General features: G+C 43.8%; 1 protein-coding gene across 9 annotated transcripts in view; it reads right to left on the bottom strand.

The window, feature by feature from the left end:
* Positions 1–26,015, bottom strand: part of asxl2 (ASXL transcriptional regulator 2) — a 360,043-nt gene that overhangs the window by 160,582 nt on the left and 173,446 nt on the right. The window contains exons 1-2 of one of the 9 annotated variants that reach the window (XM_038800068.1): positions 17,071–17,232; positions 16,893–16,983 (exon numbers count right to left, since the gene is read on the bottom strand). The exons of 6 other annotated variants lie outside the window; for them this stretch is intronic. The gene's annotated coding sequence lies outside the window, so the exon portion shown is untranslated. Of the gene's footprint in view, positions 1–16,892; positions 16,984–17,070; positions 17,256–26,015 lie in introns of those variants that run through there. 2 more of the 9 variants (XM_038800067.1, XM_038800071.1) reach the window with 2 other exon arrangements.

Below are 26,015 nucleotides of genomic sequence, written 5' to 3'. Positions count from 1 at the left end.
AAACAATAGGAGTAGATCACACGGGCCATCGAGCATGCTCTGTAGGATCATTGCTGATTTTGGGCTTCAAGCCCAAAATTCTCATATCACTTAATTCCCAGAGTCCCAGAGAGACACATAATCTGTCCATCCCAACCGTAAAAAAGAATGAGCAGGATTCTCTGACCCCGTCGGGTCAGAGAATCCCCGGGCAGCGGCGTGAATCCCGCCCGCCATCCCGACGCCGGCTGCCGTGTTCTCTGGCGGCAGTTTTCGGGCAGGGGCGAGATTCGCGCCACGCCGGTCGCAGCCTTTGGCAGCGAATCCCCCGGCAATTCTCCAGGCCCTGAAAGGCTGAGCGGCTAGTCCCGCTGGTGTGGATTGGACATGGTTCCACATGGCGGGACCTGGCAGTTACGTTGGCTGGGCGGTCCTCAGAGGGGGGGGCCGCAGGTGGATCCGACCCGGGGGGGGGGGATGGTGGCCTGGTCCACGATCGGGGCCCACCGATCTGCGGACGGGCCTGTGCCGTGGGGGAACTTCCTCCTTCCGCGCCGGCCCCTGTAGGGCTCCGCCATGGCCAGCGCAGAGAAGACACCCCCCTGCACATGTGCCAGAATACTCCGGCCGGTCTGCGCATGCGCGGAACTATGCCGGTGGTTCTGCGCTTATGCTAACCTGTGCAGTCCATTCTGCGCCGGCTGGCACGGCGCCAACCCCTCCGGCCCTGGCATAGCCCCTGGAAATGCGGAGAATTCCGCTACTTTCGGTCGGCCCGACGCTGGAGTGGTTCACACCATTTTTGACGCCGGCGTCGGGCCATCATGCCGATCGTGGAGAATCCCTCCCACTGTGTCAGTACATTGACACAGCTGCAGAGAAGTGCTGACTTTATCTGATTGACATGTCCATAAGATTACAGTAAGTTACTTTCTTGTGCTCTCTTTTGTCATTGCCTCAATCTTTTTCTGCAGATGGGAATAACTCCGGTGGTAGGGGGCGAACAGCAAATGTTTCTCGTTGTAGAGGCCGGTGGGGAGCCAAGCCATATCTTCTAGCCCAAACCGCATTAATTATACACCCGGGGGCTTTGCGCTGTATTCCATGGCGAGGCAGGTATAATGTTCTGTCATCACATCTGGATGTCATATTGAGTAGGTGCCCAAAATCACTGACGCACTGTTGATGAACCTCTTGAAAAAGAAGATGGATCTCCAGAAACACTCAGGATGGAAGATGGACCATGTAGTAATCCACGGGAGGCAGGAGTTCCGTCACCACACCAATATTTATTTACAATAACGATATTACAGGAGCAGCTACAAACAGTGCTGCTCGCAGTCCAGTCAACTTAAGACTGGCTCACAAAGCCTACACAGGTGATTATATGGGCCCCCTCAATGAGCTATCATTGAGGGAGCTCATACTCCAATTGGCCAACCAATAAAGCCAATTGGAGTTCATTACAGACCACCTGGAAATACTGTGCAATACTATGAGGCTGGAAGGTGGGGCATCTCAATGACACTGAATCTGGAAGATCCACCTGTAGTTGCAACCCGACCCACTGCTGTTCTGGGGTCCAAGGTTGGCGGCTTCCATCGTGAACTACGGAGGCAGCCTCAGTCAAATAAGAGCAAAGAAACTTATTGGGAACATTGAGACTGTTAAAAATCATTCCAACTAGCCAAGTAAAAAGGTTGGACGGAAGGTGGGTGGGTGGTGGGTAGATTGTGTGAAGGAGGACAAGAGGGGCAGCTGGATCCAAGACAAGATGGATCATAGGATTCAAGGGAGTTAACAAATGTGCATAGATATACATTACGCTAGACAGAACAAAATAAAGTCAGGAACCACAGAAAAGCAGAAATAAATGGTTCATGAATGGAGATGCAAGTGTTTATGTACAAATGCTAGAAGCATTTGTAATAAGATGCTGGAATTGGAGGAACACCTATTGAAACTCTTGATAATGACCAGAGAATGGATAAGCTCGTCACTTCCAAAGGTTTGTGTCATAGCCATTTGTGCTAAATACAATTGTGAAATAAGTAAAGTTAATCCTGTGAAAGTGGGGTAAACGACACAATCAAAGGTGTTGTATACAAATGTCTTAATGTGGAAACCTCATGCATTGCTGCTGTGATTAAATAATGATACTCTGATTCATGAATGATCCATTAAAGTAGCAGCAACATAGAGAACAGACTTTCCTATGTCTGGATGTACAGAATTCTAATCGAACATGATTAAATATTCCTGAGTTGCCGAGAGATGGAGATGAGGGAGCTCAAGGTCGCATCAGGCCCACATATTGCAGTTTGGACAAGATTTACTTAATTTCTTCAATTTACATTTGTCTGCAATAGAAACCCAATGGGCAGGATTCTCCGTCGGCGGGATCCTCTGCTTTGCCGGCAGTGCACTCACGCCCGGGGAGTTGCCGACAGTGTGGGAGTGGCAACAATGGGAAACACCACTGGCCAGCTTTCGGGATGGATGATTCTGCTGTCTGCGGGGTGCACCTCACCAGAAAACCGTGCGGCGGGACGGAGAATCCTGACCCAAATCCATCTTCAGGGAATTAGAGATTCAGATACAGTTTCGAATAAGTGAAGAGGTGGCCATTACAGATGCATACCTGCAAGCCAGTCATGATTGGGAGTTAAATATTCCAGGCTTTTTAGGTCTTTATAAAGAATTGAGAAACTGGAAGGGAGAGAGGGGGGGGGGGGGGGGGGGGGGGTGCATGCGGGCCCTAAAAATGAAAGATACCAAAACAGCATTAGCAAAAGTGGATATAGGAATGAGAAACCAATCAGTAGAGATTCTAAGGTCAGAATTAAGGAATAAGACGGGACTCAAAACTATGGTGGGAGTAATCCATACTCATCCTGATAGCAGCAATAGAGTGGGCAGAATGTATTAATTCTGAGGTTAGACTAGCTTGTAACAGAAGCAGAATTGTTTGCATGATCAAAGACTTTAATTTATATTTAGACGGGGAACGGCAGAGCAGCTCAAGTCAGAAAGATAGTGAATTTCTTGAGTGTATTCTAGATAGTTTCGAGAATAATGTGTTCTAGAACCAAAACCCCAAAGGACAGGCCATTCTCGACTTAATAACGAGTAAATTATGAAAGTCTAGGAGCAATAAAGGCCCAAAGAGATCTAGAGGTCAACATACACAGATCATGGAAATATAGTCATAGAATCGCAGAATAGAACAGGGGCAGGTTTAGCACAGTTAAACCAAGTGTGCTTACTACATGGGACATATCCTTAAAATGAGTCAGGTCATTCAGTTAAGAAACATCTTTTAAGGGTGGTAGACATGTGGAACTCTCCCCTCCAAAAAGCAGCAAAAGCTAGCCCGATTACTCATTGTAAATCTGATATCTTGACTTGAAGAAACATTCTTTTGACAAAACAGATACCATCTTCCACATGATGGGCTCTACGCTTGTAAAACTCAAAATTTTAATACCGTCTTGTGTGGCCATTGCCTGGGGGCTAAAATGTTAATTTTATATCTATATCATACATATTGACACATATTCAATAAAATATGCAGTTCGCTATTTATAAAAGGAATGTGTTGAGAACAAAGATCTGTCATATTGCATCACTTTCCCTCCAACAACATAAAGCATGAGACTTAATTTGTGCTCGAGTATCTCCATTTACTACGACAGGGGTTGAAAAATTTTGAGACCTTTGGAGCCACCCATTTCCCCCCCACACACACCCCACCCCAAAGAAAAATCAGATAGCAAGCTGGGAACAGAAACTTTCCAAATAAAGTTCTTGTACCAAAAAGAAGACATTTTGTTTTAGGATAATTCAAATAATGTATGCTTTTGAATATAAGTCATGGCAATACTTTTGCTTCTAATATAAAAAATAAAAAATCAGTATAAGCATTTTTTGAAATATTTGGGCTACTTTAAAAATTGTTATTTACTTTCACAACTATTTATTTAATTATATTATCTGAACGATACAATGTGTCATATTTACTGCCAGGTGCTTTGAACTTTCCATGCCACCTGCTCACAGTGTTTCATGTTCAATACTTCCCTCTCCTCAGAACCCTGCACTTTTCTTTCTCTTTTGTGCCCACCCAATTTTCTTTTGAAATCATTGATCGTCTCTGATTCCACACCCTTGTAGGCAGAAAGTTCCAGATGATTGCTATTGCGGTGTAAATAAAGTTCTATCTCATATCCCTCTTGCCCTAAACCTTAAATCTTTGACCCCAGTCCTTGTACCATCAGTTCATGGGAACAAGCTTTTCTTTGTCCACCTTATCTAACTAAACCTGTTTTATTCTTGTTCACCTCTACCACATCTCTCCTCCACATTCTTTGCTGCAAGGAGAACAAACCCAATTTCTCCAACCTGATATTATAGCTGCGTTCCCTCATCGCTGGAACTATTCTGGTAACTCTCCATTGCATCCTCTCAAAGACCCTTACAACTTCCTAAATTGTGGTGACCAGAAACAGGTGCAATACTCTTGCTGTGGCCTGACCAAAGCTTTCCGTATATTCTGTCGTAACATCCAGTTTTTGTACTCAATACCTCTATTTATGAAGCACAAGATCCCATATGCTTTGTTAACTAGTCACTCAATATGTTCTGCCACTTTTAAAATCTATGCACAAATATTTCCAAGTTCTTTATCCTTGCACATTCCTTAAAACGGTGTCATTACGTTTATATTGCCCCTCCTTATCCTTTCTGGCAAAATGCATCACCTCACACTTCACTGTATTAAACTGCATCTGCCATTAATCTGCCCATTCTGTTATCCTAGCCAAGTCATGCTGCAGTCAATTGCTTGCATCCTCAACATTTGCCACACCTCCACGTTTGGTATTGTTGCCAAATTTTGAAATTTTACTCCGTCTTTTGATATCTAAATAATTCATTTCTATCAAAGAAGGAATTGGGCATGTTACTGCCCTTGATGAACACTGCTGTCTCCCATCCTCCAGTCTGAAAAAAATCATGATTTATCATGATTCGCCGGTTTCTGTCCTTGGGCCAATTTTTTAAATCAAGCTGACATCCAGACTCCTATTCCACAAGCCTCAATTTTGTTAACCAGCCTTTTATGTAGTATTTTGTCAACCGCTTTCATAAAACCTTATTATGCCGTTGATCTGACAAACATTCAAATGTAATTAAAGTATATGCCCCAGGTTTAAAATATATAAATAACTTACGTTAGAAAGGAGGCTTTGTGGTCCATTTCAGAAAAGCACAAACCTACTTTCTGAATGCAATAATCTTGCTAGAATTTAATAAAGAAATACAAATTTCTGCCATAGCAAAGATTTACATGAGGATACTTTGTTCCTAATCATGCGGAAGAACTTTAAACTTGGTTTATTTCATACAAAGACTATGAAAACTATTAATACTAAGTGCAAATTAATGGAAGGTTTTGCACTTAATTCACTTCTGGCCATTTCCTATTTGTAACTTATGCATACACATCTACTGCAACATCATAAGAATAAATAAACCAATATTATAAACAGATACACAAAATCAAACTCACAGTCTGTTGAAAGGCCTGTAGCGTACAGCATGGAGGAAGATCAAGAACAACTCCAGCAAAAACCTGAAGTGGAAGATTCTTGCTTATCCGTGCTGGGCTTGCAGTGACTTGACAGCAACATTTAGACCCACAAGCAAATGCACATCAAAATGTACCAAAAGCCAGAATAGGCAGCCACAGACTTCAGCATACATCAAAATAATGAAACTAATGACCATGTTCTTCAAAGCCAACAGTTCCATGATTGCTTTCAAGTCCTTTCCCTTTCATTTATATGACTAATGAGGTCCACTAAATGCATGCAACAATGATGTCTTGCATGAAATCAAGATCTGTTTTTTATAGACCAAATTTCTTACCTTCTGTAATTTAATATGGATGAGTTTTTTTTTTAAAAGGACAAATGGTGGGGAATAAAATAAAAATGTGATTACTTGACTTATATAGATAAACAGATTCAGGAAAAGCTTGGAATAATATATACTAATAAAAAACAATAATGCACCTGATGTCATCCTTCATTTCCTCTGTATGTGTTTTGAACTTATCTATAATTTGACCTTTTTGCCCGAGCATTTAAATCAGTACCACTAAAATGAAAGTGGATATCTCACTTATATTACAAATACGTACCGTTGATAAAGATATTAAAAGTTATGCCACATACATCATTAAAGTTATTCACAGACAGTTTAATTCATACATTAAAATAACTATTCGTGTAATGTAAGTGAAGAATGAAAATTGCAACAATGAAATTCAGATTTCCAAATTTTTGTTTCTTTACAAAGAATTGCCTTTAACGTAAATTACAAAAGAACAGCCAAATTTATATTTATGAAGCTATTTCTATTGACCCAGATATGGTTCGGAATAACAGTGAGGTGCTTAGCATGCACCATTAATATGGATTAAATCAGACAGCTGCTTCTGGCAATCGCACAAGTGTAGTTAAACAGAGAAATCCGCAAGTTGCTGTCAGAAGATATCCCGCTCCTAAACAGGGTGAGCTGCAATAGTCCGCACAGCTCTGAAAGACTTACAATGTCACACAGTCATAGACATTTATCGCGAAGTGGTCGGCTTGTTGACCCATTGAGTCCACACCGGGTCTCTGTCGATCAATCCCATCAGTACGAGAGCTCCACTCTATCCCTGTGGTCCTGCAAGTTTATGTCTCTCAGGTATCTGTCCAATTTCCTTTCGAAATCATTGATCGTTTCTGCTTCCACCACCCTCGTAGGTCGCAAATGCCAAGTCATTCCCACATCCTGCATAAAAGTTCTCTTCCTCACAGATCCCCTTGCCCAAAACCTGAATCCTAGTTCTTCTATCATCAGTTAATGGGAACAGCTTTTCTTTGAGACTTTTTTCCCAGGGTAGAGTGGTCAATTACATGGGGGCATAGGTTTAAGATGCGATGGGCAAGGTTTAGAGGAGATGTACGAGTCAAGTCTTTTTACACAGAAGGTAGTGGGTGCCTGGAACTCGCTGTCAGAGGAGGTGGTGGAAGCAGGAACGATAGTGATGTTTAAGGGGCATCTTGACAAATAGCTGAATAGGATGGGAATAGAGGGATACGGACTCCGGAAGTGTTGAATATTTTAGTTTAGACGGGCAGCATGGTTGGCACAGGCTTGGAGGACCGAAGGGCCTGTTCCTCTGCTGTACTTTTCTTTGTTCTTTGTCTACCGTATCAAAACCTGTCAAAATCTCAAAATGGCGTCTTAGTACCAAATATCCTAAGTAAGTAGATCTTCTTGCTCCAAGGAGGAAAAACCTCAGCTTCTCTAATCCAACACGGTGGCTGAAATCTCTCATCCCTGGAACAATTCTGTTAAATCTTATCTGCATTCTCTCAAGGACCTTCACACCTCCTTCCTGTGCCGCCAAAGATCTATGCAGATGAATCCCCAGGTCCATATGCCTCTGCGCAATCTTTACCATTTAATCTGTATTATCTTTTCTTCTCCTTTCTGCAAAATTGCATCACTTCACACTTCTATGTATTAAATTTTATCTGTCATTTGTTTGTCCATTCTGCCAGCCTATCTGTGTTTTGTTGCAGTTGATTAGTAACTTCCATATTGTCTAACACACCTCCAAGTTTGGTATCATGGACAAATTTTAGAATTTTAAAATATTTTACCCAATATTTCAAGACATACAAGGCTATAGTCCAGTGTTGGAAAATGGGATTAGAAAATGGGATGTTGATTTTTCACCGGAGTAGACACGAGTTGAAGGGCATTTTCTATGCTGTGGACCTCTATGACTCTATCAAATTAGTTTGTATAGTGGTTTTGTATTGACATTTGGGGAACAACACAGTCTATCATTTTCCATTGAGAAAGACAACAATTTACTACGACTCACTTGTTTCTGACCTTAAATCAATTTCTAACACAAGATGACACTCACTGTTCTATTCCATGAACCTCAATTTTGCTGGCCTGTCTTTTATAATAATAATCTTTATTAGTGTCACAAGTAGGCTTACATTAACACTACAATAAAGTTACTGTGAAAATCCCCTAGTCAGCACACTATGGTGCATGTTCGAATACACTGACGGAGAATTCAGAATGTCCAATTCACCTAACAGCACGTCTTTCGGGACTTGTGGGAGGAAACCGGAGCACCCGGAGGAAACCCAAACAGACACGAGGAGAACACGCAGACTCCGCATAGACAGTGACCCAAGCCGGGAATTGAATACGGATCCCTGGAGTTGTGAAGCAGCAGTGCTAACCACTGTGCTACCTTTTTATGTGGCACTTATCACAGTCTTCTTAAAAATGCATAGTGGCGCAGTGGGTTAGCCCTGTTGCCTTACGGCGCTGAGGTCCCAGGTTCGATCCCGGCTCTGGGTCACTGTCCGTGTGGAGTTTGCACAATCTCCCTGTGTTTATGTGAGTTTCACCCCCACAACCCAAAGATGTGCTGGTTAGGTGGATTGGCCATGCTAAATGAACCCTTAATTGGAAAAAATTTATTGGGTACTCTAAATTTATTTTAAAAATTCATACTGTTATGATTCATTACATTTCCTTCATCAATTTTCTCTGCTGCTTCATCAAAAAGTTAAATTAGATTGGTCAAACATTATCTGCTTTTACAAATCTATGCTGGGTCTCCTTAATCAACTCAAGCCATTCAAAGGGCCTGTTAATTTTTCCCTGATTATTGTTTCTAAAACCTACTTATCATTGCTGAGTGATAAGCTGACCACCCTTTAGCGACTAGGAATATCTCCCTTCTTGAACAATGTAAGAAGTCTTATAACACCAGGTTAAAGTTTTGTTTCAAACACTAGCTCTCGGAGCACTGCCCCTTCCTCAGGTGAATGTTCTTATGTAGACAAATTCAAAGATGCCAGACAATGCTTAGAATGTGGCATTGAGCAGATTTGTTTTGACATTTATTCAAAATTTAAGTAATGAAAGCAGCAATGAAAAATATTGGGTTGGGGATCCATTCCCTTTTTTTAGAATTTCAGGCCATCCACCCTGCTTGGTAGGTAGGATGTCCTGGAAAGGCTGGCTGTGCTCAAAGTTGAATGGTCACCTGGTCTAGCTGGCTTGTATTTCATGTTTCTAAGAAAAGTGGAGATTTCTGAAGGGATCATCATAATCTTCGAATCTTCCCTGGATATAAAGGAGCACCAAAGGAGTCGAGAGTGGCAGATGTGAAACCATTGTTCAAGAAGTGGAGATGCCGGCGTTGGACTGGGGTGAGCACAGTCAGAAGTCTGACAACACGAGATTAAACACGAGTGTTTGTTTCAAACACTAGCTTTCAGAGCACTGCTCCTTCCTCAAGTGAATGACGAGGTATGTTCCAGAAACATATATATAGGCAAATTCAAAGATGCCAGACAATGCTTAGAATGCGAGCATTAGCAGGTAATTAAGTCTTTACAGATCCAGAGATAGGGGTAACCCCAGGTTAAAGAGGTGTGAATTGTCTCAAGCCAGGACAGTTGGTAGTATTTCGCAAGCCCAGGCCAGATGGTGGGGGATGAATGTAATGCGACATGAATCCCAGGTCCCGGTTGAGGCTGCATTCATGTGTGTGGAACTTGGCTATAAGTTTCTGCTCGGCGATTCTGCGTTGTTGCACGTCCTGAAGGCCGCCTTGGAGAACGCTTACCCGGAGATCAGAGGCTGAATGTCGTTGACTGCTGAAGTGTTCCCTGACTGGAAGGGAACATTCCTGCCTGGTGATTGTCGCGTGATGTCAGTTCATTCGTTGTCGCAGCGTCTGCATGGTCTCGCCAATGTACCACGCTTCGGGACATCCTTTCCTGCAGCGTGTGAGGTAGACAACATTGGCCGAGTCGCACGAGTATGTACCGCATACCTGATGGGCTGATGGGTGGTGTTCTCACGTGTAATGGTGGTATCCATGTCGATGATCTGGCACGTGTTGCAGAGATTGCCATGGCAGGGTTGTGTAGTGTCATGGTCACTGTTCTGAAGGCTGGGTAGTTTGCTGCAAACAATGGGTTGTTTGAGGTTGCGTGGTTTGAAGGCAAGTAGTGGGGGTGTGGGGATGATCTTGGCAATATGTTCATCTTCATCGATGACGTGTTGAAGGCTGCGAAGATGTAGATTCTCCGCTGCGGGAAAGTACTGGACGACGAAGGGTACTCTGTCGGTTGTGTCCCGTGTTTGTCTTCTGAGGAGGTCGGTGCGATTTTCTGCTGTGGCGCGTTGAAACTGTCGATCGATGAGTCAAGCGCCATACCCGTTCATACGAGGGCATCTTTCAGCGTCTGTAGATGTCTGTTACGCTCCTCCTCGTCTGAGCAGATCTTGTGTATACGGAGGGCTTGTCCATAGGGGATGGCTTCCTTAATGTGTTTAGGATGGAAGCTGGAGAAGTGGAGCATTGTGAGGTTATCCGTGGGCTTGCGGTAAAGCGAAGTGCTGAGGTGACCGTCCTTGATGGAGATGAATGTGTCCAAGAATGCAACTGATTTTGGATATTAGTCCATGGTGAGTCCGATGGTGGGATGGAACTTATTGATGTCATCATGTAGTCGTTTCATTCAGTGTTCTTCAAACTTTTTTTCCGGGGACCCATTTTTACCAACCGGCCAACCTTCGGGACCCAACCCAGCCAACCTTCGCGACCCACGCCGGCTGACCTTCATGACCCACGCCGGCCGACCTTTGCGACCCGCCATTTTCTCTCACCTTGTTTGCTGCTGCCAAAAATGGAGGAAATGGTTTTGGGTCCCTTTGGCCCTCGTACTCTCCAATGGAGAGTACGAGGGCCACACTCCTCCAATGGAACCTGTTGGATGAAGGTGAAGCCTTCCTGTGTCGGAAGTATGGAGTCTCCACCTGTCCAAAGTTCTGAATTTTTTTCCTGTAAAGTTTTATCAAATAATCCCCCGCCCCGAACTTGTAAAAAATAAATAAATAAAATGAGTAAAATAACTGAAAAAAATGAATAATCCCCCCCCCCGAACTTGTAAAAAAAAATCAAATGAATAAAATAAATGAAAAAAAAAATCAAATGAATAAAGTAAATGAATAAATGAATAAAAACCACTACAGAACTAGTGAAACAAAAAGCTGCAACCGTTTAAAAATAATAGCGGCCGCACTGCGTATGCGTGCCCGATTATCGACGCGCATGCACAATGCGGCAGAATTTTTAAAAACTTGTTCGTGGAATGCGCGTGCATGCCGATCATCATGCGCGCATGTGCAATGCGGCAAACTTTTTTAAAAACATGGTCGCGGCCGCTTGCAGCCGGCGTTATGAAAAGCCGGCTGCTGCGTGGGGATTTGCACGATCGGGAGCGCCGCGGACAACGGCTTTGCGACATTCCCGACACCCGCCCTCGACCCACCCGCGGGTCGTGCCCCCGACTTTGAAGAACACTGGTTTCAGTGATTCTTCGGCGCGGGTCCAAAGGAAAAAAAATGTCATCGATGTATATGGTGTATAACGTCAGTTGAAGGCCCTGTGCGGTGAGGAGGTCTTGTTCAAACTTGTGCATGAAGATGTTGGCACATTGAGGTGCGAATTTCGACCCGATGGCTGTTCCATGCATCTGGATGAAGAACTTATTGTCGAAGGTGAAGACGCTGTGATCCAGAATGAAGCGGATGAGTTGCAGAATTGCGTCTGGAGATTGGCAGTTGTCGGTGTTGAGTACTGAGGCTGTTGCAGCAATGCCGTCGACATGGGGGAGTAGTAGAGTGCCAAGACGTCCATTGTGACGAGGAATGTTCCTGGTTCAACTGGTCCATTGGTGCTGAGTTTCTGTAGGAAGTCCATTTTGGTAGGAATAACAGCAAATGGGATTATTATTTAAATTATAAAATATTAAAACATGCTGATGTGCAGAGAGACCTGGGTGTGCTAGTGCATGAGTTCCAAAACATTCGTTTACAGATGCAACAGGTGATTAAGAAGGCAATGGAATTTTGTCCTGCATTGCTAGAGGGATGGAGTTTAAGACTAGGGAGGTTATGCTGCAATTGCATAAGGTGTTAGTGAGGCCACACCTGGAGTATTGTGTTCAGTTTTGGTCTCCTTACTTGAGAAAGGACGTACTGGCACTGGAGGGTGTGCAAAGGAGATTCACGAGTTTAATCCCAGAGCTGAAGGGGTTGGATTACGAGGAGAGGTTTAGTAGACTGGGACTGTACTCGTTGGAATTTAGAAGGATGAGGGGATCTTATAGAAACATATAAAATTATGAAGGGAATAGATAGGATAGATGCGGGCAGGTTGTTTCCACTGGCGGGTGAAAGCAGAACTAGGGGGCATAGCCTCAAAATAAGGGGAAGTAGATTTAGGACTGAGTTTAGGAGGAACTTCATCACCCAAAGGGTTGTGAATCTATGGAATTCCTTGCCCAGTGAAGCAGTAGAGGCTCCTTCATTAAATGTTTTTAAGATGAAGATAAATAGTTTTTTGAAGAATAAAGGGATTAAGGGTTATGGTGTTCGGGCCGGAAAGTGGAGCTGAGTCCACAAAAGATCAGCCATAATCTCATTGAATGGCGGAGCAGGCTCGAGGGACCAGATGGCCTACTCCTGCTCCTAGTTCTTATGTTCTTATGTAAGTCCATCGTGTCACGACAGAAGCTGGGCATACCTTGTACGATGGGTTTCAAGATCCCCCTATGTAGCCAGAGGGGTTCTCACACAGGGTCCCATTACCTGAAGCGATAGCCTTGTGTATTTTTGGGAGGCAGTAGAGATCTCCAATGCGGGGATTACGTGGGAATGAGTGCATATAGGGTGCTCTGAAGGTCTGGATCCAAGGTCTTGGTCAGTCGGTTGAGTTGCCGGATGTGTTCCTTGGTCGGATCTGCGGGTAACTGTCTGTAGTGTTCCTGGTTGTTGAGTTGTCGGTATACTTCTTTGCAGTAGTCCGTTCTGTTCGGTATGACGGTGGCCCCTCCTTTGTCTGCTGGTTTGATGACGATGTTGCAGTTGGTCTTGAGAGCATTGCTCTCGAGAGCATGATGGCATTGCGTTGTGCTTGGGTGATGTTCGGGGCTGTCTTGTGAATGCGACTGATGAATCTGGCATTGACTCGACTCCTGATGGCTTGAGCATACATGTTGAGTCTAGGGTAGCGGCCTTCCGGAAGGGTCCAATTCGACTCTTTCCTCTTCGGTTGCTGCACCGCAGATCTCTCGGTCTGCTGTTCCGTTCATTGGTAGTCTCCTTGGGGTCGCTGTTGGCCTCTTGGAGTCTGTGGAAGAATTCTCGGAGCCACATTCGCCTGATGAATTCCTCCGTGTCTGCCGCGAGACTGATGGGGTCCATTTTGGTGGTGGTGCAGAAATTGAGCCCTCTGCTGAGGACTTTGATTTCGTCTGGTTGAAGGGTGTTGTCCGACAAGTAGACAATAGATTTCCCTGTATTGTTTTCTACTGTGGTACCGGGGAGGCTTGGTTGCTGCTGGGGTGATGCTGAGTTTCTCAAGCTTCCTGTTCTTGGTGTGCATATAGGTGGCATGGTATCATTGTCTCATCTGTTTGGCGGTGTTCCGCAGCTGGTCTGCTGTGTTCTGAGCGCAAGTTGAGAATATGGCCTCTATCTTGGTTTCCAGGTCGCGTTGTCTGCTGTAGAGCTGGCGTACGAGGTACTCGAGGAGTGTGAGAGAGGTGCGACGGCTGAATCTCTCAGCGTAGTCTGTGTTGTAGGTCGACTTGAGTGGGTTTGTGATCTGTAGCTCTTTCGGGATCTTGTCTGCTTTCTTGTAGAACTTAATGTCAGTGTCTATATGCGCGTGTCTAGATCCTCTCCACTTTGAGCCGGCGGTTTGTGGTGTCGATGGTAGCCATGATGTGGAGATGCCAGTGTTGGACTGGGGTGAGCACAACAAGAAGTCTTACAACACCAGGTTAAAGTCCAACATGTTTGTTTCAAACACTAGGGGCTGGTTTAGCTCACTTGGCTAAATGGCTGGCTTTTAAAGCAGACCAAGCAGGCCAGCAGCACGGTTCGATCCCCATACCAGCCTCCCCGGACAGGTGCCGGAATGTGGTGACTAGGGGCTTTTCACAGTAACTTCATTGAAGCCTACTCGTGACAATAATCAATTTTCATTTCATTTCATTCACCTGAGGAAGAAGCAGTGCTCCGAAAGCTAGTGTTTGAAACAAGCATGTTGAATAAATTTTGAATAAATGACAAAACAAAAGTACTCAATGCCCCAGTAAATGTTATCCTGAAATGAAGGACCCCAAAATAACTGAAATGTTCATTTTTCTTTCCGCTCTATAATTTTGCTACTTCCATTCCATCATAAAATGTACTGGAGTATTAATTATTGACAAATGAGTCTGCATCATCCTCAGTTACTTTGTTATATAATGTTGGCAGCTTTGACATTAACAGCAATTTGCAATCAACATTTTACGAGCAGCCCACACATCCTGGTGAGTAATGTATATGAGTCACATTCCTGTTCAAGTAGATACCTTCAACTCTATGTATATGTGAGAGACAGCAACAAAACAGTAACACGGCTGATAGCAGCTTTAGAGTTCAAAACATTAAAACGCTTGTGAAAATGTCGCTATAAAGAACATAATTAGTAGGTGAATTCCTGGCCAAAAGCTTGGCTGAATTTTCCCAGTGCGGGCTGGTGGGCTTAGAGGCAGGGGGCCTGGGAAATTGGGAAGAACCACATTGGAAACGGCTTCCTCACCAAAGGAAGAAAGTAACCAGGAAGGTTTCCAAGGGGTGGGCAGGGAATAGAATCAGCTGCCCCTTTCATGGAGGCAGGAAGCCAATTGAGATCATTAAAATCCCAATTTAAGGTGGTTTTGTGGCCTTGCTGGCATTTTGCTGTCGGCAGACCAAATGCCTTCCCCCACTCCGTGCAGAGACCAGGGTGTCACAATGATTCATCCAAAGAGGTTTCCCCTCTACTTCAAGGTCCCAAACAATCAAAATGTTTAAGTACCCTCGCAGTCTCCAACCTGCCTCAGCAGCTCCACCTCCCCTGGTAGGACAGCGATTGCAGAGGCAGAAAATTAGGAGACTACCTCAGGGAAGACATTCCTCATGTGTAGGTCCCCCATTTGGGCCCGACATCAGCATTCGCACTTTACAACTACATTCTCAGCAGATATGTTCTACAATACTTCAATGGTCTTGAGTTGTACATATTTTATGATGTAAGTTGTCAAAGGTTAAGATATTGTTCCTTTGTCGACAGGGAGAATTTAGGAAGGACATATTTTCGAGTAGTGCTTTTAACTTTTGTTTCGGCTCCCCAATTCTATATATTTCTATTGAGCTTCCTTTTTCAGAAAGACTACTCGATCCCCCATGATGCTGGATTTCAGAAGTGTGTGTTAACATCTAGTGTGTTAATTGTATATCCACTGAGTGTTATGTACGCATGGGTATTATTTGGGGATGGAGTGTGAGGGACACTCGGAAAGAGGTGTTTGGGAAAGTTGCACGGTGTGTAATGCATGTCTCTAAATAAAAACCTGGAAGAGAATTAAGAAAATATTCTAATCTTTCATCACCTAGCTATCTGAGGTTTGACACTTTGTTTTGGTCCAGAGGGTTGGAATATGGTGGGATTACTGGACTCTGATCAGAAAGGCGACAGAGAAAGAACAATATAAGTTGACAAAGAGATCTGCAGCACTGAACCTATTTCCATTTCTTCAAGCCCTTTTACATTGTCAAATGCTCGAAACAGTCATTTGCTTTTGTAGTTCAATGAATGTTGTTAACATAGACAAATCGAACCAGTTCATGGGCTTTGTATAACAGAGGTTAATACAATAGCTTCTTCATTCTGCATTCCTTTTTTACACTAACTTTCATTTGGGGTGGCACGGAGACACAGTGGTTAGCACAGTTGCTTTTCAGTGCAAGGGACCTGGGTTCGTTCCCGGCTTGGGTCACTGTCTGTGCAGAGTCTGCACGGTCTCACCGTGTCTGCGTGGGTTTTCTCTGGGTTTCCTCCCACAAGTCCTGAAAGACGTGCTTGTTAGGTGAATTGGACATTCTGAATTCTCCCTCAGTGCAGCCAAACAGGCGACTGAGTGTGGTTGACAAGGGGCCTTTAATAGTAACTTAATTGCAGTGTTAATGTAAGCCTACTTGTGACACTAATAAAGATTATTATTAGTACTTCTTCATTCCTAATCTTTCAACTGGATCTTTATTTTTGCTTCACTATTTATTTTCGTACCTTCATAACTTAATTCCTTATTTCATTGCTTTTCTCTCCCTCCCATCATCTCCCAGTTTTGACTCCCTGCAGCCCTGGGGGTTAAAGGATTCTCAGCCAGGTCTCTAGAAGACACCATTCCATTGAAGTCCTGTGTTTTCTCTATTTCTTTTTGAAATTATGTTTCCCACCTCATTCCCCATAATTATGTTGGTGAATAAAACCCAAAACTTGATATGTATTTTAAAGGTGTTTTGGGGTGGTGGCACGGAGAGAACACACAACGTTCACAAGTTATTCACCTCAATTATATCAGAAGCTGCAGACGTTAAGCAGCCTCCAAATTGGCTTTTAATATATATAACATACAAAACAACTGATATCTAATGCCACTTCTTCACATATGCAAATCTTGGCAGTTTCTCGTTTTTTTTGTCTGTCTGCACATTCAAATAGGCAGGCAGCTGTTAAACTGCTAACCACTAATTGTAATAAGCCATGCTGAAACAGAGCTCCTGAACTTTGTAAATAGCAACCTTAATCACTGTAAACAAGCATTAATAAAATGATGATAAAATCCAGGTATGAAATCAAATTAATCAGAAAACAGAGACATAACAATGAAAACAGTTGGAAGTATTTACTTTATTACAATTGCACTTACCATTCACAGACTTCTATTGACACTGGTAATGGCTCAAAAAAACCCACTGGTACTGCAGTTCAGTGAGATACCCACTTCTCTTCAGACATAACTGAGACAGGAGCAGTCAATAGGAAAAGTATCACATATATGCGCCAAAAAATTGAAAGTTAAACATTAGAAATTTTAAAAAACTTACTTCAGATCTTCAGGTCTGAAACACGAGGCGTCTAGTTCATGTACCCAAGTTTAGAACCTAATATTTTACACGATACTAGCCCTAACATTTCGAATGCAACAAACTCAGACATGGTGGTAACTGGCATTTTTATTGTTGCAGCGACAACTAAAGAACGTCAGGTCTGTGTTTAGACTTGTTTAGGGAACCAGTAACCACACTGCTGAGTAGTTACTTTATTGGCAACAAGTACAATGACACTCTCTCATTCCTACATGTCCAAGCCTGAATAAAAATCTCATAAAACTCTCCAATGCAGTTATAATCTCTTTAGGAGGAATAAAATCTCAAGATTCTCTGACACTTTGCAGTTATACTAAGTAGCAGTGATTAGAAACAATAACATTTCACATATTGCAACATTACACTCTGGCATTTTACTACCTATAAAACTTCCTTTGTCTTATTTAACTTGAATACAACTTGTGTGTAGGAGTCAATATGCACAGCTTCCACACCTGTATTAAGTGAACTTGTCAAATATTAAGAATCCTTGCCACTGATAAAGCTGCTGATGACAATTGAGTCACAGATGTTACCATCAAATATATTTCTAATTTATCCCACTGTTACCAGTATTATTACTGAGTTTAGCACTCGGTAAGCTTGATTACTTTTGTGTCCTATTGAGTGCAAACATTGGGTTGGATTTTTTGCCAAATGACAATACAGGATTAAAAGCCATTTTGACTATGTTTCTAGAATAAAGAAACTTACAGATCATGTTCCCACATTTCTAGGTTCTTTATGTAGACACTGTTGCAGTAAAGAGCTGAAGTCTTCTTGTACCAATGAGTTGAAGTTTAATTCCAAGCTTTTCTAGGCATTCAAATAGCAAGACTATCAAGTAGCATTTCAAAAAAGCTGAACTCCCTCTACTATAGCCACACCTCGTGTCCCTTCAAAAGGCATTATATAGGTGTCAAACTATAGATCATGGGCGCAATTCTCCTGTCTGCAGACAAAGGGCTCAATCTTACGCCCATGCTGCGCCAGAAAAGCAGCTCACCGCGCAGCAGCATGGTCGGTGGAAGCCAGGAGAACCCGCTTCTGGAATCTACCCTACGCGCAACGCCTCACGAGATTCAATGCAATCTCGCGAGATGTTGCAAGAGGAATCCCACCCATTGTGGGTGTGATCAAATCTGCATATTAGAGAGAGGCAGTAAGCCTTACACTAATGTGCAGATTCCCAAGGTACCTGAGGCTTTCAGATTCAATCCCTTTGCCTCGGGGACCTTGGGCGAGCACGTTTGGTACTGGACCCCACAAACGGAGACTAGATGGAACGGTACTCGTTCACTTGCCTCCAGGGTGCTGAATGGGGTCCTTCAGGGGAGGTGGGAATCAGGGGGTCTTGGGGTGGGCTGGAGGGACTCAGGGTGGGGGTCTTTCCTGGGATGGGAATAATTTAGTTGGTCATCCCATCTGCAGCCTTTAAACCCCTTAAAGTGTCCGCCAGCATGTCAAGATGAAAATCTGTAAGAGCGCGAAATTTTTCCACTTGCAGCCTTAAACCCATTAAACTGCCTGTCAACATGTAAATATTAAAGACGTATGAAAATAAAGTGAAAGTCTTTCCATCTGAAGTGTTAAAACCTTTAAAATGTCTGTGAGCATGATAAAATGAAAGATCTGTGAGATTAAGGTAAAAGTCTTCCCTTTAACATGGTGGAAAACTTGAAATGAAATGAAAACATGCCCAGAAGCCTAAAAGATTTGAACTACATTGCTTACGTTCAATTTCACGGACCATAGCCTTTTAAAAGACACTTGAATGACAGCTGCGTGCAGTTTCAAAGAAGGATGAACGTTGTTTGTTTATTTGCTCTACTGCGGTGCATTAACTCTTAAGTCCTTCCTCTTTTGAAAAGATGTTCTTTCTAACCGCAGTTATTTTTAAAAAGAGGCTGTCTCTTTGCTCTGAAGAGCATCCGAGAAAGAGAAGGTGAAATTGAATTAAAACAATATGGGAGCATCACAGGAGGCTTCCAACCTAATAATTACATTTGAATGAATACAGATGAGGGGCGCGATTCTCCGCTCCCCACGCCAGGTGGGAGAATCGCGGGAGGGCCGGACAACTCACGACACGCCGCCCTGGTACCCCCCCCCCCCCCCCCCCCCGCTCGGATGAATCGGCGGTCGCCGTTTTTCATGGCGACCAGCGATTCTCCGGCCTGGACGGGCCGAGCAGCCTGACGTTCCCGACCGGTTCATGACGACGGCAACCTAGGGCAGCACGGTGGCCTAGTGGTTAGCACAACCGCCTCACGGCGCTAAGGTCCCAGGTTCGATCCCGGCTCTGGGTCACTGTCCGTGTGGAGTTTGCACATTCTCCCCGTGTCTGCGTGGGTTTCGCCCCCACAACCCAAAAATGTGCAGAGTAGGTGGATTGGCCATGCTAAATTGCCCCTTAATTGGAAAAAATAATTGGGTAATCTAAATTTAAAAAAAAAAAATGACGACGGCAACCGCACCTGGTCGCTGCCGTCGTGAACATGGTGCCAAATCTTTGTTTGGGTCTTGTGGGGGGCGGAGAGGAGAGTGAGCACCACGGCCATGCTCGAGAGGGGACTGGCCCGCAAACGGTGCCCACCGATCGACGGGCCGGCGTCTCCAAGAGACGCACTCTTTCCCCTCCGCCGCACAGCAAGATCAAGCTGCCATGTCTTGCGGGGCGGCGGAGGGGAAGACGGCAACCGTGCATGCGCGGGTTGGAGCCGGCAGCCGTCGTGACGTCAGCTACACATGCGCGGGTTGGAGCCGGCCAACCTGCGCATGCGCGGCTGACGTCACTTAGGCACCGCCGTCGCGTCATTCTCGGCGCGCCGCCTTGACGCAAGGGTCAAGGCCCGGCGGCCGAGATTTACGGAGCGCCACTCCTAGCCCCCTGGGGGGGGGTGAATAGGGTGCGAGGAGCGGCCTTCGAGGCCGTCATGAAACTCGGCTGAGTTCACGACGGCCTTCCCGATGCTGCGCGGGAGCGCAGAATTCCGTCCGAGGACTTTGCATGTTCCTGCTGGGCCTGGACAGCAAACCCGTCTGGTCTGGCGGAGTAGGCCGGGAGACTCACAATAGGTTTGACGGCAGACGTAAAATTGTTTTTCTGCCCAATGCCCTATTCTTCCCACCCCCCCCCCCCCCCCCCCCCCCCCCATCCCGATGTCTCTATCCATCCCTCCACTAGACCAGGAGGAACAGCACAAGAAAAAGATGGGAAGAAGAAATGGATGGTGTAACACTTGGCCTTAACTCGCCAATTCAAATTGGATGCTAACTTGATTTAGATTGATATTATCATTTGCAGTGAGATGTGTGTGTGTTTACCAGAACTGGTCAATTTGTTCAAGTGAGTAAAATGCAACAAGAGAGACAGCTCTTCCTACTGTGCTCAAATGGTCCTCCAGGTTGGTGGAAATGATTCTGCCAATTTCCATGGCTATTTTCCACAGCAGCTATATAGCCAAATGGGTTTGCAATTTCCATTTCCAATCTCATGGCACGAGTAAATATTTCTAACTTGCAATTATTTTACCTAACCAATAATTAGAGCTCAGTTATGATATGGTAATTAACTTGAAATAACTTCTACGTTTGTAATTGCCACTTTCAAAGATCTTTCAGTTCTACTTTTCCTCCCTCTTACAATTTCTCCTGATATCTTCCACATTATCTCTAATCATAGACAGGCCTTGGCCTGTGCTAATCAACAGAATGGTCTCCTGTTAACCCTTTCTGCCCACTATTCTCATCACAAAACAGGTATGACTATTAATTCAGGTATTACTGTAAATCGATACACTACCATTGGCAATGCAACTCACAATGTTCCAATCATATTGTTAAGTAGAAGCTAGCAAATATGTTTTCTCAGGCTTCAATCTGTTAGAAAGAAAGACTTGCATTTATGCAGCAGCATTCCTGATCACAGGACATGGCAAAATGCCTTACAGCCAATGAAGTACTTCGGAAGTACAGTCACTGTTGTAATATAGGAAACACAGCTGTCAATGTGCACACAGCATGTTCCCACAAACAACAGTGTGATAACAAATAGATGACATAGTCTTGTGATAGTGATTGTTGGGTAAATATTGACTAGAACACTGGGGATAGTTCCCCTGGTCTTCTTCAAAATAGTGCCATAGGATCTTTTAGGTCCACCTTAGTGGGCATATAGCACCCTGGTTTAACATGTCATCCAAAAGATGATGGTCGGAGTTTAGTGGGAACCTGCCTCGTGTTTTGTGACGACTGGAGCTGGCCTGTCATTGGCTCACGGCGGATGCCCCACCGTTGCCAACAAGATTTCCTGTTGAATGCACCCCTGGCTGCCAGGAAACCTGCAGCAGGGGTGCGCTGTTGGCGGAACTGGAATGCCGGAAAGTTCCAGCTGACATCTTTGACAGTGTAACACTCCCTCAGTACTGCGTTGGAGTTACAGCTTTTCAATTGGGTGCCCAAGTTCTATAATGGGGCTCAAATCCACAGTCTTCTAAGAGGCAAATGTGCAACATTATTGTTCCCTGTGCCGGTCAAGTGGTGCGTTGGAGGGCACTTCTATTCAGCCCACATATTCATGGTACAATTAATGGGAATGATGCACAGATCTATCCACCAGTTGACTACAAACATTTAGCTTTTACAAGATGCATCAGCAAAATAAGACAATATATAATTTTCATAATAATTATTCATTGCTATTATCACTGGCGTAATAGGTATAAATGTTCTGAAAGCAGACATTAAGATCACATAGCTGTAAAAAGTTTGTTTTAATAAAACCATGCAGGGCAAACTATAATCCGCAGCGTGCATATTTAAGCAGCATTTTTAAATCATCTCTCACCCTTGCTGGAAGGAATGGAGCAAAGAAATACAAATTGAAGCATTTCAACCACAAAGTGCGCATTTTGCAACATCTTACAGGGGAAGGTTACATATACACACCCTGGTCTGGCCAAGCGTGTAATTGGTTCCTCAAGAACTGATTAAACCATGCACTATAATAAAAACACTAACCACTTGACCTTTGAGTCTCTTACTGCGTGATCTAATACAAAAGAAATTCAAGTATGATGTCTGAGAAAATGTTTGTCAAAAAAAATGGAGGCAGCAATTCATGATTTGTGCCTTTCTGAAACCTCCAGCTCCTTCAATGTTCTTTCTGCCACCATTAAATCTCTGTGTGACCCATCTTGTCCTTATAATTTCCCCAGTGATGTTTGTGTTTATTAATATATTAGGTGAAATTTATTGATCCACAGAGAAAGGTGACCACATAACTCAAAAATGGTCACAATTGCAATATGGTCACTCAGTTCAAAAATATGCATTATCCATGTCAGTAATCTAAGGCATGTTAAGTGAACCTTGCCTTTATTGGTAACTTCCCACACATCCATTACTGCAGGGGGTTTTCTCTCACCCATTTAAGTCAGGGAACAGTAAAAGATAACAATCAGTGGAATTGTGACTACTTTTAAAATTAAGGTTTTAGTGATACAAGCAATGGAGCATGAAATGTGCACCAAGGTCTATGTATTGTGCTGCAGTATATTTACTTGAATAATGCCTTTGGAACACAGAATTAAGTTTTGGTGTGAATGTTGCCAGCTAATTAGGAATGCGAAGAACTGGAGACAGCATTGACCAATAGGGCTGATGTGTGCAGGCATATTGGTCAATGGTGAATAAGAATGGATTATTAATAATTTGCAGCTGGAGCGGATATTATGCATTACTACAGATGATTGCCTCGCCATATTTCTACTGCTGCATGAGGGAAAGGCAACAAAACAAAGAGGAATATCTTCCTCCTAAGTTTTACTTGCAAATATATGGGGGGGCGATGTCTTATGGTCTTTTAAAAAAGTGTAATGGAGATGCATTCAAGCGTGAAGGGAAAGATAGATATACAATCCACCAAGCACCTGGCCCCGGAGCAATAAAACTGTCAATCACTGGCTAGTGGAATGATTGCTGTGTGAAATTAAATGGGAGTTTGGCATTTCAAAGGCTGTCAGGAGATTTGAAGCCCTTTCAAGTGTACTTGGCTACCAGGAATCCTCTGACACTTGTAGCAGTTGCTGCTTTGAACACTTTTAACTGAGGCAGCATATGTTAGCGAAGGGTATGAAAAAATGCAGTTATTCTTCACTGTACTGCCTGGACTGCTCTTCAGCTTTCAGGGAGGGGTGCCTGATGAGGGGGGTCTCTGATGAGGGTAATTGATCGGGGTGACTGATGGGATTGATTGATGGGGGTCAGTGACGGGGGTCAGGTCACTCTCTTGCGTGCATGTTGTGGGGGGAGGGAACCCACTATTCCCATGGTGGAGGGGGGGGGAGGATTGCGCTCCTTCTCAGCAGGGGGCAAGCAAGAATAGTGTGTTGGTTAGGGGAGAGTACATCCCATGACCTCAACATGGCAGCCTGACACTGAGATTCCCACAGAATTCGGTGAGCTCTCCCCCACAGATGAAGATGAGAAATGCCAAAAAGTAGACAATAAGATGAGACTGGAAAGACTTGATGGGCCTTTAAAGCCCAGAAGGTTATACATTAACTTTTTGAGGTGCGCAACATAGAGCCCATCAATTCGGAACAGGGTTGGGCCAGTTGGCCCCTCCAGCCTTCTCCACCATTCAATAAGATCATTGCTGATATGATTGAAGCCTTTATTCCACTCCCAGCCTGGCTCCCATAACACCTGACTCCCTTGTAAGTCTGTCTCTATTCAGTAAGTGAGTATCCACTGCTCTCTGGCGTAGAGAATTCCAAAGATTAATGACTCTCAGAGAGAATAAATTCCTGTCATAAATGGAGGCTCCTTATTCTGAAACAGCAGCCCCGCGTTTTGGACTGCCCATGAGGGGACCCATAGCTCAGGAAAACAGAAGGGGTAGGTCTAGAATATTAAATTGTGAGAGTAAGACAAGAAGTTGCAGGTACAATTGGAGTTAAGGCACATATGGGAATGTCAGGAAATTATTTTTCCCAAAGTGACAAACATAACAGAAAGGATTTCCTTAACAAAGGCAAAAATTCAAGTCTTTTAAGAAGCAATTAAATCTGAAATGGGAAGAAATTAGGACCATACTGGATAGAAAAATTCCACTGGTCTTCCTCACCTGTAATCATTTTGCAATATTGAAGTCCAGTCACTTCTGTTGCACAAGCACACATAATCACAAATGTGACCATAGCAAAGGTCCAAAAACATCAAATAAATGAATGACCAGTTTATCTGTTCATGTTGAAGGGAAGAATATTTCCCATGATAGGGGCAGCATGGTAGCACAGTGGTTAGCACAATTGTTTCACAAATCTAGGGTCCCAGGTTCGATTCCCAGCTTGGGTCACTGTCTGTGTGGAGTCTGCACATTCTCCCTGTGGCTGCGTGGGTTTCCTCCCACAGTCCAAAGATGCTCAGGTTAGGTGGATCGGCCATGCTAAATTGCCCTTAGTGTTCAAAAAGGATAGGTGGGGTTAATGGGTTATGGGTATAGCGTGGAGGTGTGGGCTTGGGTCGGGTGCTCTTCCCAAGGGCCGGTGCAGACCCGATGGACCGAATGGCCTCCTTCTGCACTGTAAATTCTATGATTCTGTGAAACTTTCTACGCTACATCAAAAAATGCCACAGGACATTTTACATTCATCCACTCAGGTTGGCTTGAATTTATTAAAAAGACACTTTGCACAATGATGGATCTAAAAATTGCATAGCTTATCAGTACAGAACACGGCTAAGCTGTCTATTCCTTGCTCAACTAGAACCACTTTATCTTTTACAACATTGATTTTATTAGATATCTGGATCCAAGCATAAAATCCCAACCCGTAATGATAGATCTCCTCCAGGTCTCATGTTACCACAGCAACAACAATAACTTGCATTCATATAGTAACGGACGACAGAAAGATTTGTTCACTTGACAGAAGCAAAATGGGTGATTTTCATTTTAACAGATCGGATGTTAAATGGGTCATAAGAGAAACCACCTGACCTCTCTTTTAATTTCATTGGTGATCTATTTTGGAGAATTTATCTTTAATCTGGTCCAGCTGCAATTAAGTGCATGTCATGTATTCCCTACGATGATAAATTGACATCCTTTGAAAATGCTCATAGATTTATTCCTGAATAATACTCCCAATATTTTGTTAATAAAGTGATACAGATTGGAAACTTTGGTGATTGAACTACATTAGGAAAATATAGATCAATTAAACATAGGCTTTTTAAAGCATTGGAACAGATGATTAAATTCAATGTTAAATGCTAATTTTATATTCAAAGGGTGTGAATCTTTGGAATTCTCTACCCAAGAGGTTTGTGGATGCTCCATCATTGAATATGTTTGAGAAAGAGTTGGACCATTTTTGGTTTCCCAGAGAATCAAAGGATATGGATAGCTGGAAGGAAAGTGGAATTGAAACTGTATTGGTTTCCTCCAACACCCAGGGCAGCATAGTAGCATAGTGGTTAGCACAGTTGCTTCACAGCTCCAGGGTCCCAGGTTCAATTTCCAGCTTGGGTCACTGTCTGTGCGGAGTCTGCACATTCTCCCCGTGTGAGCGTGGATTTCCTCCGGGTGCTCCGGTTTTCTTCCACACTCCAAAGATGTGCAGGTTAGGTGGATTGACCATACTAAATTGCTCTTAGTGTCCAAAAAGGTTAAGTGGGGTTACGGGCATAGGATGGAAGTATGGGCTTGGGTAGGGTGCTCTTTCTAAGGGCCGGTGCAGACTCGATGGGTCGAATGACCTCCTTCAGCACGGTAAATTCTATGATAATCTATGACCTGCATAGACCAGGTTGGCAAAATGGCCTGTTCAGTGTCATAGAGTCGTAGTCTCATCCAGCACAGAAAAGACCCTTCGCGTCTGACCAGTCAAAAA

Source organism: Scyliorhinus canicula, chromosome 6, assembly GCF_902713615.1.
Source record: "Scyliorhinus canicula chromosome 6, sScyCan1.1, whole genome shotgun sequence".
NCBI lineage: Eukaryota > Metazoa > Chordata > Chondrichthyes > Carcharhiniformes > Scyliorhinidae > Scyliorhinus > Scyliorhinus canicula.
This window is presented reverse-complemented; position numbering and strand designations above follow the sequence as displayed.